The 13,351-nt window shown below is 33.7% G+C and overlaps 1 protein-coding gene across 1 annotated transcript in view; it reads right to left on the bottom strand.

The window, feature by feature from the left end:
* The window catches only part of LOC126778466 (protein enabled), a 44,872-nt gene extending 31,928 nt beyond the window's left edge, over positions 1–12,944 (bottom strand). The window contains exon 1 of the mRNA XM_050502040.1: positions 12,772–12,944. The gene's annotated coding sequence lies outside the window, so the exon portion shown is untranslated. The remainder of the gene's footprint in view (positions 1–12,771) is intronic.
* Between the last annotated feature and the right edge of the window lie 407 nt (positions 12,945–13,351).

Raw genomic sequence — 13,351 nt, 5'->3', positions numbered from 1 at the left:
AAAACCATAAGTGATTGTGTTTCCTTACACCACTAATTATTCAGTTACACAAATTAGCGATAAGTAATTCGTATCAGGAATGTGGGTCACGTGAGAAAGGTGATGTTACCGAAATCGGGTGATTATTTGTTGAACTTAAACCAACAATTAAGAAAATGGACAGGTCAGATACATATCAGGGGATACCTTCAGATGGTCAGTTATCGGGAGAGAGATAGTGTTATACGCAAGCAATTCTTTGACGTCATGCAATGACATGTACCGTTGGTTTTTTATCGGCAGTCTGGTACTTTTTTTCACAAGAATTTTCTAGCAATACAACAATTTACAACAACAACACTACACAAAATACAGGAGAGTGTTTCGGAGCAAAAATTTTAGTAGTGAAAGGGTTTTGATAATAAAAATTATGACTGTTTCTAAACCCTACTTCTAATTACATTGTAATTAAATATTATGCCAAGGTGAAATAAGGCTGCGTATTATTATTATATTAGCTCGATGTCGTGAGGGACGATATGAGAAAGCAAGACCTAACTAAGGAGGATGCTTTAGATCGGGCAAAGTGGAGGAACAGATGCAGGATAGCGGACCCTGGCGTTACTAGGCCGGGAAAACGCTAGGCGGAAGATTAAACAGGAAATTATGTTAGAATAAAGAATTATAATATAATTCACTATTTATTTAGTGAATTATCATAACAATTAAAAGTTAATTTTTATAAAATACTAAGTACAAATTTGTTTTTCCGAAATTAATATATACAACAAATAAATGGCGCCAAGAGAGTCGTAAAACAAATCATATATTACAATATAAACATAAAATTATGTAAATTCATTCAGTTTTTAAGTATAGAAGAGATAGATAAAAGTTAATCAACTAATACCTTATTTGGACAGAGCCATACTTGTCGATCACCTACGCGGTACGCCATACTAACCGGATGTTATTTACTTAAAACTTACGCCATACAAATGCCTTAAGAAATTTACGCCAAATATAGAGTATTCCATAATTGACTCGTTGGTCTAGTGGCTAGCTTATATTGCAGTGGATCCTGAGATCTTGGGTTCAAATCACAGTTGGCCAAAATATTTTATGGAGTTTTTATGTCAAGAATTCGATCATCAGTTTTAATTTTAGAAGCCTGGCAGTGCTTAATTTTAATGCACTTGTATTTGTGCATAGACTTGTGTACTTTAATTTTTTTGGGTAGATGGTTTTTATTTTTTTTAATTATAGATGAGATTATCCGCCATGGCCGAAAAGTTTTGGTGTGGAAAACATCATCATACCAGAAATATTGACTAACCATTTTCAGGGCAATATAAGAACTCGGATAATTCATTACTAAAGACAACAGCGGTGATTGTTCTATTAGCCTTACCGACATATTTCCGTTTTTATCGGAGTGAGTAATCCCCGCTGTTACAAATTACACCAACTTTAGCACATATTCAAGTCAGTCCCCATCTGTTCTTCCCTCCATATAGTGACATCCGATTGTTGTGTTCGTCGTTCGTGTTCACATTTGAGACAATTTATTACCATTAGCCATATTAATATTATAACCTGAAAAGCTGAACCGATTTTGATGAAATTTTGTAGGAAGCAAGCTCGTCCTCCAAGGGAGGACATTAGTAATTTTTTACCTCACACCGCCACCACTATACGCGAGCGAAAACTAGTATAAAGTAAACTGACACAAACACAAACAAAATCTAGCAGATATTATAATATCATTGTATTTATACCAATTGTCATGGCGATCAGTTCTACTGATCTACTGGTATAGAAGTTGTTGTGCCGCAGCGCCATCTAGCGGCGAGTTACAACCAAGTGGATAGTATGAAAACATTCTCCATGCAATAAACATATTCGTGCCAAGTTTCATGACGATCGTGGCAAATGGTGTTGAAGTCCCTTAATACCAAACAGATATGCCAACATATATTTTTCTATTTAATCCATAAGACTTTACAAAATATACTTACAATTTTCATAGATTTTATTTATATACATACGTAAAATACAGTAAACGAATATTAAACATACCCGAGTACATATGTCCATCTTGAATCTATAATAACTAACAGTTATAACGTGAAAGCCCTATGTCACTGGTTTTGCGTTGATACGAAAAAAAAAACCATTCAAAACTTGCCTCTTTATAATACTGGTATAAGATTCCTTTATTTGATTTTCCTTGATTTACGGAACGACTACAAATCCAATTAACTGAACATTTCAGTGGATTTTATCGCGAACCTTCACTTCAGAAATTAACAACGAAACGACATCCACTGTTCTGCCTGCTTCGCTGGTCCTAGGTCCTGGATTACGGTGTCGGTTCGTTTTAATGAATTTATTGTAATTATCTTCAAAGAAATTAACAGTCTAGAATCTAGACAAACAAATCGCGAAAAGCGTTCAGGAAGACGTTCCATATATTATTAGGAGTAGCAGTAAAGTAACAACCCTTGAATGTTAGGAGTAGCTCACCCTGAAGTAGACTTCTGGTCTAATGGTAATATATCTTGTCATGTCATGGAGAACGATTTAGAGCTTCTTACCTACCTACCTACCTACCTACATACTTGATATCTTTACATAATAATAATTATATACAAATATACCTTACATAATTGAGAAGTAATATTTAAGTATAAAGAGTTTATACATTCATATCATAGTCTAGAATGTGTGAAGAACTGGTGCCCGAGTTAACTATATGAATGAGGCAGTATTACATATACCCAGGTCCCCATTCTACGGAAAACAAGAGTTTTACTTTGACATGATTAAGACAACAGTTTTGGAACATAATAATATAAGTAGCTAACAATATTATGTATGACATAAGGGCTGGTTAATTTTTCGCCTAGAGGATAGGAACTGCGATTCATATATATAAATATATATATATATATATATATATATTAATGATGATTAATTTCGTTCTACCCACTTCAGAGATACGCGTGGGTTGTTAGCAACAGTCGCGTTGAATTAAAGTTTCGGTAACAAGGTTAGCAAAGTTAATACCAATTGTTAAGTAACTTGAACTTAAAGCTTTTATAGAAATCTCTATATAAATAAAACATTGTAATTTTTTAAGGTTTCATCTCAATTACTTTGAAGTTTATTATTAAATTAACAAGACATAACATTTATAGTATTCGGCTTTGCCTCGACACGAAAATATTTCCCCGGACACGACTGTGAGACACACATACAAGCCCAGCTACATGCAGCACCTGGCAACACTGCTTGTTCACAATATCTATGCTATACACATAATAGGGACAGCGACAAAAGATTTGCTACCCTTTTAGCTTCAAACCTGTGAAAGAGACTATAGTATATTTGGGCCTTTGAACTTAGTTTAGGCATTGTGGAGAACATAATCATTATAGTGTATTTCTTTATTTACTGCACTAATACATATGTACTTATATAATTTTATAAATATATAATCATTTATGTAAAGTATTTTTCGATCTGTTCGCTTTCAAATCTTAAAGTATTATCATATTTTTGTTAATGATAGTAGTCTTACTTTACTTAGATAGAGAATTGTTCAAAGCCCGAGCCGAAATCAATTTACTCGAAGAGAAGCAACGGAGCTTGTTTTAAAATAAGGGGATTAAATTACAGAATAGACGAGTTTTTAATTACGTTCCACGATTTCAATGAGTAAGGTGTCAATTTTCAGAAATGTTTTTAATATCGTTTGACGAGGTCTTTGGAAATCTGTAGCTGTCCGTATTCAAATCATTTTTCGATATAAAACATCTCATGGTGCGCTTCGTGGTTGAGACCAACTCGCATGCCGCGACGGCAAACGGCTTGATGATCTCTTAAACCGTTATGACCTCACCAATGCCGCTCTACTCTCGTGTTTGCGTGGCGTGTAAACTATATACCGTATATTAGTCGCTATGTCATTAAATATATATATATATATTTTTTATCAATAATCATCACTTCGATGTTTTATTCAGCCACGGACAGGACACTTGTTTTTTAATTTAATATTGTAAGGCAATCGAACTAACAAGCGAGGATAAGTGGTCGCCATATTCGAAAAAAATGTTAACACTTCTTTAAGCCACCTACGTGCCACCATTTTCGGGTGCCACTGTGTTATGTCTCTTGTATCTTTTGACACAAATAAGCTAGCACTATAACAATTAACCATTACTACGAAACTAAGATGTGACGATATGATATTCCTTATGCATATCATTTACTGGTGGTAGGGCTTTGTGCAAGCTCGTCTGGGTAGGTACCACCCACTCATCAGATATTCTACCGCAAAACAGCAATACTTGATATTGTTGTGTTCCGGTTTGAAGGGTGAGTGAGCCAGTGCAATTACAGGCACAAGGGACATAAAATCTTAGTTCCCAAGGTTGGTGGCGCATTGTCTATAAGCGATGGTTGACATTTCTTAGAATGCCAATGTCTAAGGGCGTTTGGTGACCACTTACCATCAGGTGGCCCATATGCTCGTCCACCTTCCTATTCTATAAAAAAAAAAAATTACACTGGCTCACTCACCCTTCAAACCGGAATACAGCAATACAAAGCATTGCTACTTGGTAGTGGAATAAATAATGGTGATAACTACCGGGAGGAGCTTGGGAAAAGCTCTACTGCCAAGTTTGGTAACATATCTTTCACAAAGAAGAACCAATTAAAAAAATAAAACTGTCTCGTCATATGTGCTTTTGATACAAACATGTGGGTCATACAAACGAGTTCTGTAATTTTTAATTATTAAAAGCTAAATGATCTTAAGTTATCTTACGACATTCCAATTACTTCTTATGGCAGAAATCTTGTAAAATTAAGGGTATTAGGTCAGACTGTGGAAATATATATTAATAACATTAAAAACTAATTATGCTACAATATATTGATTCATTACTTCTCTAGATAGACAGTTTAAGTTTCAACATGATTAGCCCAAATCACCACGACCTATTAAAATGTTGACAGTCCAGTTTAATTTGGACTACAACCAGGATAGCTTCAATTTAGATATATGAATCTTCAAACAACCATTTTTTAACATTTATCAGAATTGAAGAAATAACAGCATATAGAATATACGAGTTTTACAATAAAGTCTACGAAAATAACGTGGGTGAAGTTGAACAGCTTCATCTTCATTTATAGCAGTAAATAATAAATCAATAGCAACTAAAACGTACAAAAAGTACGATTGCTGTTATCTTAAACACTAATATCGGTCAAATCGAGACGGATACGATCGTGGGAAGCATTAATTGGCCCCCATTGTAACAGTGTATGAACTTTACCCACGCGCTAGCTCGAAGATGCTACTGTATTTATCTATCGAATGGGTTGCTGACCTTTGCAAGTTTTGACGAAATATTAGCACGTAAAAAAAAACATTAAACCCACTTGCCAGTTGATTTGTTTGAATGTACTAGATTTTCCACCAACCCACATTAGAGCATCAATGTGATATTATCCAAAAAATCTTATAAGGATGTGTCTTTTTTCAAGCTATGGTACAAAAAGCTGTTTGACTGGCTTTGAAGATTAGCAAATTTTCCCAGAACAAACATTTTTTCCATTTGTAGAATGATCAAGTAGTTCACGACCAATAAAAACGTTTATTTTCTCTATTTCGCGCAGTATCGATTAAACGGTTTTCTAAAGAAACTATCAAAGGATCGTCGTCTATTGAAAATAAATTAATATCTCGCGGTTTTAATTTCATCTCACAACTGATTTACTGCTGACTTACAGACTTTATATACTTGAGACTATTCGTATAAAACACGAGATGCTTTGGCAGTTTAATAATTCAAGTAGACAGACTTTTTCTCTTCACTCTATATCAAAAAATGCAAATGCCATCTCATTTGAATCGAGAACCAGTGGGCGAAAATTTCGAGGATCCACGTTATGTAAAACATTTTAAGAGAAACGCTTCGTATTTTCATTTTTTTAAGATGCGAAAAATATGTATTCTATAGACTTTTAGAAAAAATATCTCTTTGCTCCATTTGCTTTTTAATCAATAAAATGTTATTACGACATGCTTAAGGTTTCCGCTGGTGAAACTTAGTGCAGGTCAAAAATACAGGAAGAGGGACCATCTAGGTGATTACCACCGATTCAAAAATTATTCAACAGCTATAAACATCAATGCTCTGTATGACTGTTTTAAATTTAAGATTCCCATGGTTAGCAGCACATTGAAAGTGACAATTTATACGGGGCGAAGGGTTTGTCAAAAATATTTAAGGAAAAAAATCGAAAACATACACTCAACAACTTCCCTGTTCAGACAACAGGCCCAATAGTTAAACAATGACCATGAATCATATGTAATTTACGGGACAGGAAAAGGGATAAGGAAGCATCAATTGTAAAATTGGCGAATCGCTGAACACCCGACATCATTTCATGATACACATGCAGGTGATCTAGCCGTGATTGGAACTGATACCGAAAGATTTAAATTCGGACACAAAAAAAAGATCTTAAAATCGACTAATAGCTTATTAAATATGCTAATGTTCCTATCTGAAGAATTATATAAACTTAACACCTGGGCTTTAATTATAAAATGATATCTCTAATCCATTTATATAATTGCATCATAACAAGTAATAAAAACAAGTAGATACTCACTGTATTGCGGCTACGACAAACCACAAACAACGCTTCAACCTTTGATATATGAGAAGATATTCAACTATTTAAAAAAATCCTTAACTAATAGTATCCTTATAGTATATAACATATTATTGAATTTCATTTTGGTAATTTCTTAATTATCCTTCTAGAGTTAACGATCAAAATCAGCCATAGTGCTATTTAGGTGACAACGGTTGATTTATAGCCAGTTCTTATATTGACGAATCGTTGTCGAGTTACGAGTGACGGTCAAGTTTATCGTTTCTACTACTTTTTTATACGGAATGCACTTAAATTAAGTAGACCTTCTACCATCTACGATCCGTAAGCAAAACGAGTCGTATGTTAAATATACGAACAGGATATTTATAAAATAAACATGCTTGATAGAGTGAACTCAATTTTAATTTGAAACACAAAATTTAACATTAAATACGATATTTGATCCGTTTCAAAATTAACTGAATATTCTAAGTTTAGACTGATTCATTGTACATTGAACATAACATACTTTTTAATGATAGGCTAGTCTAGTAAATGTTGTAAAAAAATTTTATAGAATATTTTGATGCACGCTAGAAAACTTTCTAATATAACGAACAATCCGATACAAAAGCAATAAAACAATCGTTATATTAATACGAGTCCATCACGAGCAATTACTGCGACGAAACGTGGCCATTGGCACAATTTGCACGTTATGAATCATATCGCGTTTCTATGGAACGCCAATTTAAGGCCTTGAGGAAGAATAAAAGGATTTGTGTATTTAAACTTATTAATTAAATAGTAATATTCTAATTGCATGGCAATCCAATTTTTTCCTACCAATATCAGTATCCAGAGGAACAAACTTGAAACTCAAAGCAAAAGACTTTCAGGCTCAATAATTATAATATTTAAAGGACACACGTATCAGAATAGCGTATCACCGTAAATAGGCTTTGTATTTTATTGAGATAGGAAGTTCTTACAGAACAACACTGCTCATCTGAATTTGAGCTTCCTTTCAAAGCGATATGATCTTCTGAAAATATTATTAAAATACGTATAAACTACATGAGAATGTTTTTAAAATATCCATTATTTTAAGCAGAAAACGTAACTTCTCGAAGGAAACTGCCACGTCTGTTTTCTGTCCTATATTGTTTTGGTAACGAGAATAAACAATAGCTCATATATATTATATGGAACGGTTGTAATATGTACCTTGAATAACGGCTCGTATCAAACTTGGTAAGTAAATTCATTAAGGTCAATGAACCAAGTCTTACTGAACGACGATCCATTTGAATACGAGCCTGCACTTTTAGGGGATAAGCTATCCTTTTCAATCCTATTAATCATCTAAGATATCGATTTTCACGAACCTTCTATATAACTACTATGTTATATGTTGTAAATTCCAGTTGCATATTTTGCGCTACACAAAATACCCAAATTTCCTTAATATATATAAGTATATATATATATAGTCACAGTCACACTTATATATAGTATATATGTAAAGTCCGAATTGTACGTAATAATAATATACATTAATATGTAGAATTGTAATATGTTTACTGGTGGTAGGGCTTTGTGCAAGCTCGTCTGGGTAGGTACCACCCACTCTTCAGATATTCTACCGCAAAACAGCAATACTTGATATTGTTGTGTTCCGGTTTGAAGGGTGAGTGAGCCAGTGTAATTACAGGCACAAGGGACATAAAATCTTAGTTCCCAAGGTTGGTGGCGCATTGGCTATAAGCGATGGTTGACATTTCTTACAATGCCAATGTCTAAGGGCGTTTGGTGACCACTTACCATCAGGTGGCCCATATGCTCGTCCACCTTCCTATTCTATAAAAAAAAAAAGATAATTTCATTAAATTTTCCGGTATAGTTTGTTCATTTAGAAGGTTCGTTACTAATTTTTTTGAGAATTCAGTGATGCTTGCCAGAGATTAAGATTCAGGCGTGTCACGATAGTGCCATCTCGGCTTGTATATGTATTGTTATAAATAAAAACCACAAAAACATATTCACAACATCATCAGCCGCTCCAATCATTAGCTAAAGTATTAATATTTATTCGATCCTACCAAGATAGCCATAAACGACACACGTGAATAAATTAAATAAACCTTCTACTAAAGGTATACGAGTGCAGTATACTATTTAACCTTCGTTACAAATTCTTCACTTAAAGATAAATAGGTAAGTGGCATAAATTTAACTTCAAGTTCAAATGCTGGATTTATAAACAAGACGCGTTTATCCTTAAAAAGGTCATATTCAATTCTGTGATTGATTACGTTACTGCGGGCGTAAAATTCACTATGAGTAAAATATTCACCAATACAAGACGAGTTTGTTAGGCTTTCAAGTGTTAAATGCTCAACCGATCACCATGACATTTTGCATACCCGTTGTCAGGGAACATAGGGTACTAACCAACTACTCATTGACGAACGAAGACGCGGGTGGAAGCTAGTTATTATATTATAAATATAAAATGATTTACCTGGACCGATAGGGTAAATACAATATTTAAATAATAATTAATTCATTAAAATGTAACTCGTTCAAATCACGTACTGCATGATAGAGTGAACGGATATTTTATGTGTATAGTCTATTTTTTCATTATTCTTATAAAGGTTTTAACTCTCTTAAAATCTAAGAATCTAAGGATTTATCTAATTATTTAGACCAAATCTCTTTTCATTTTCGACTTATATTATTTAAAATTAAAAAAATAAAAACAATCGAATATCATATTTTCATAGATTAATAACTAAGGTTTAGCCACAAATAAGTATTTACTAAAGTGATTTATCATCATTTAAACACATAGTAAACTCGGCTATAACAATACGAACGTTATCATTTATGTAATTGAATATGTAATGGAAATGTTTAATAACTGTTCTTAATAAACTTTGTTTATTAAATTCGAATCATTTTAAAATAATAGATTCAGTTGATTTATCATTGTGTTATAATATATGATATCAAAACATATAATTTTTCCTTTTATGTCGCATGTGGTATTATTACGAGCCGGTTGGCGTGGTTGGTAGATACTTGCCTTTCGCGCCGCAGATCGTGGGTTCGATTCCCACCCAGGACAGACATTTGTGTGTAGAAACATGTCTGTTTGCCCTGAATCTGAGTGTAATTATCTATATAAGTATATATTTTTTGACGAGCCGGTTGGCGTGGTTGGTAGATACTTGCATTTCACGCCGAAGGTTGTGGGTTCGATTCCCACCCAGGACAGACATTTGTGTGCATGAACATGTCTGTTTGTCCTGAGTCTGGGTGTAATTATCTATATAAGTATGTATTTACAAAAGAAAAGTAGTATATCAGTTGTCTGGTTTCCATAGCACGAGCTTTGTACAAGCTTAATTTGGGATCAGATGGCCGTGTGTGAAAAATGTAAAAAAAAAAAAAATAGAAAAGACAAGTAGTATACGTAGTATATCAGTTGTCTGGTTTCCATAGTACGAGCTCTGCTTAGTTTGGGATCAGATCAGCCGTGTGTGAATAATGTCCCAGGATATTAGTATTATTATTTACCTTAATAGGTAATGAATCTATTTTTAACTTATAAAAATGTATTTATGTTACGTTGGTATAATTACTCCTGAAATTAGAACGTCTAAATTTTTTACCTATAATTAAACAGTCTATACATTTGATTTATGTATGTCAATGAGTTTCACGAAAACTGTTTCAGTTTTGTATTAAGCAATCCGAATATTAATTAGTTTTAAATATTATCATAGCCTACTACTGGTGAAAGTTTGCTTAATATTTGATTAGCTTACTAAGGACACTCTTCAGTTTCGTGGCTGGGTCGTACGGTTTTTTTTTATTTCATTGTAATAGAAAGTTAGACTAGCACATAGACACACTGACAAAGACATTTTCACTGGTGACATTTCTACTTGTGGTAGGGCTTTGTGCAAGCCCGTCTGGGTAGGTACCACCCACTCATCAGATATTCTACCGCAAAACAGCAATACTTGATATTGTTGTGTTCCGGTTTGAAGGGTGAGTGAGCCAGTGTAATTACAGGCACAAGGGACATAAAATCTTAGTTCCCAAGGTTGGTGGCGCATTGGCTATAAGCGATGGTTGACATTTCTTACAATGCCAATGTCTAAGGGCGTTTGGTGACCACTTACCATCAGGTGGCCCATATGCTCGTTCACCTTCCTATTCTATAAAAAAAAAAAAAAAACTGTAAGAAGTATTAGCAAACGCTAACCTTGAGAACATATAAGTTAGATTCTTTGTAGCTGTAATAACACTGGCTCACTCACCTTTCAAACCGGAACATAACAATACTAACCAGTACTGTTCAGCGTTTGAATAAGTTATTAACATATGGTACCAACTCAGATGGGCTAGCACAAAGACCTACCAACAAGTTCAAGATCATGATTGTAATTTATGTCAATAAATTTGGATGAGATACCGCGGATCGGCAAACGCAGCGTAGGGCGCCCTCCAGCCAGGTGGATGGATCGATGACATTAAGAAGGTGGCGGGTACCGACTGGATGCGGAAGGCGGAGGCACGGGAGCTTTGGTGCACCTCGAGAGAGGCCTATGTTCAGCAGTGGACTACGATTGGCTGTTGATTGACAATGCCTTGAATTCACGTAAAAGACTTATTTTATTTTAATTTTAATTCATGATTCAATAATGAATTAAAACACAATAAAATATAAAGTCATATTCTAGCGCCTAATCTCTTTCTTGTCGTGTCGGATTGCCAACCCATCCTGCACAGTTAGTTGGTCTTCGATTTGAACTGAAATTGTTTAAGACATCTCAACTAAATTCATAAACCGAGTTCTTTTAGATAGGCTATCTATGTTTATATAATGTAATGACATGACGACATCTGGGTACATCATTTATGGAGGAATATATGTTACAAGACCAGCCATGACGCTAATGAAATTTTAATACACAATCCAAAAGTACAATTGAATACATAGTTTCTATGTGCCTTACGAGAAAACTTCACCATAGTAATATTCGATATAGATCCATCATCCAAAGATCTCCGGTGTACTTATAGTTAAGACTCCCGAGAAGAATTATGATATTTTTTTTTAATTTGTATAGCTTATCATGTCTCTTATTTATAATATTTAAATCCTAACTGATATTATGAAAACGAAAGTGGGTTTGTTTGTTGTAGGCTTTCACATTTTAACTACATAACCGATCATCATGAAATTTTGCCTATGCGTTGTCAAGGGTACAAGAAAGGGCAATAGGAGCTTAACACATGCCCTTTCTCCTCAAACGCGGGGGGAAACTAGTATTTAAAGATCTAAGATAAAAATACACAATTAATTGCGACTTAAGATTCAATGTTCTTTCATATTTAACATTTTAATTATGTCTTATGATTTAAGAAATAAGGTTCAATTCATCTGCTTTATTAAGTTAAATATTTAACCATAGAATGTTTAATTGGACAGGTGAGAATGTTTTACTGTCGAGTTAACTGTAAGCTGAATAAAAATGTACAAGTTGTTATTTTATCAAAGTACAGTAAGTTCTTAACGAGTTGAAATGTTTTAATTGTTTTATATTTGTTTTAAATTATATTTTTTCGTTATATAAACGTAGGTAACTGAGGGATTAGTTATATTTTTTTATAAACAACATTATATTGTGTGTAATTGTTATCATTTACTAACATTTATAGAAACTAGTGACCCATTTATTCGTATCTATGTTTGGAATTTGATAAAACATTAAAATAGCTACAAAGAATAATATACTACAGTGGTAGGGCTTTGTGCAAGCCCGTCTGGGTAGATAACCCACACAACACATTCTGTCGACAAACGGTTATACTTAGTAAGTCCCAGTTTGAAGGATGGGTGAGCCAGTGTAACTATAGGCACAAGGGACATGACAGCTTATTCCGCATATAGGCGCATTGACTATTTAAGGGATGATTAATATTTCTTAGTACATGTCTTTGGGCAGTAGTGACTTAACTTTACATGGCTTATTTGTCAGTATTTAAATGCCAAACTAATTAAAATAAATTATTTAAAAAAATAACCTTAATATATGTCAAAGAACCCATTCATATAATACTATTAAAATTATTCAATCACATGTAATCAACACGATTGCATTCCACTAACACAATGGGAGTTTTGTCACAGTATCAAAACACACAGAAATCGTATAGGGATCTATAGATCAACGATCAATACGTCCGCGCGTGCGAAGTAATCGCGGGCCACTAGCAATAGTAGCAAGCTGCTAAGAGCGGGAAATTGTAAACATCGAACGGATGTGAGAGGGATGTACGGCGACAAAAAGAGACAACATCTGTAATGTTTATACCGCATCGAGGCATGTTTATATTTTGACATAGATTATATAAATTTAATTTAGTTATTGTTTTGACTTCCCTCTGAGAGACAAACGCGGACGACAGATAATATTATTGATTTTTCAAGTTTTTAAGTTATTGGTATAGGCTATAGTGTACCTATATAAAACCTCCCGTTAAAATAATTATTATTTTGATTTTATTGAAATATTTTAGAAAAACTTATTATTTTTCACAACTTTCGTAAAGTACAAGAAAGTTGCTAAAAATAAAAATTATAATGTAAATGAATAAATATAGA

Source organism: Nymphalis io, chromosome 26 (genome assembly GCF_905147045.1).
Source record: "Nymphalis io chromosome 26, ilAglIoxx1.1, whole genome shotgun sequence".
Lineage (NCBI taxonomy): Eukaryota > Metazoa > Arthropoda > Insecta > Lepidoptera > Nymphalidae > Nymphalis > Nymphalis io.
Note: the sequence above shows the minus strand (reverse complement) of the source record. Positions and strands in the feature narration are given on the sequence as shown.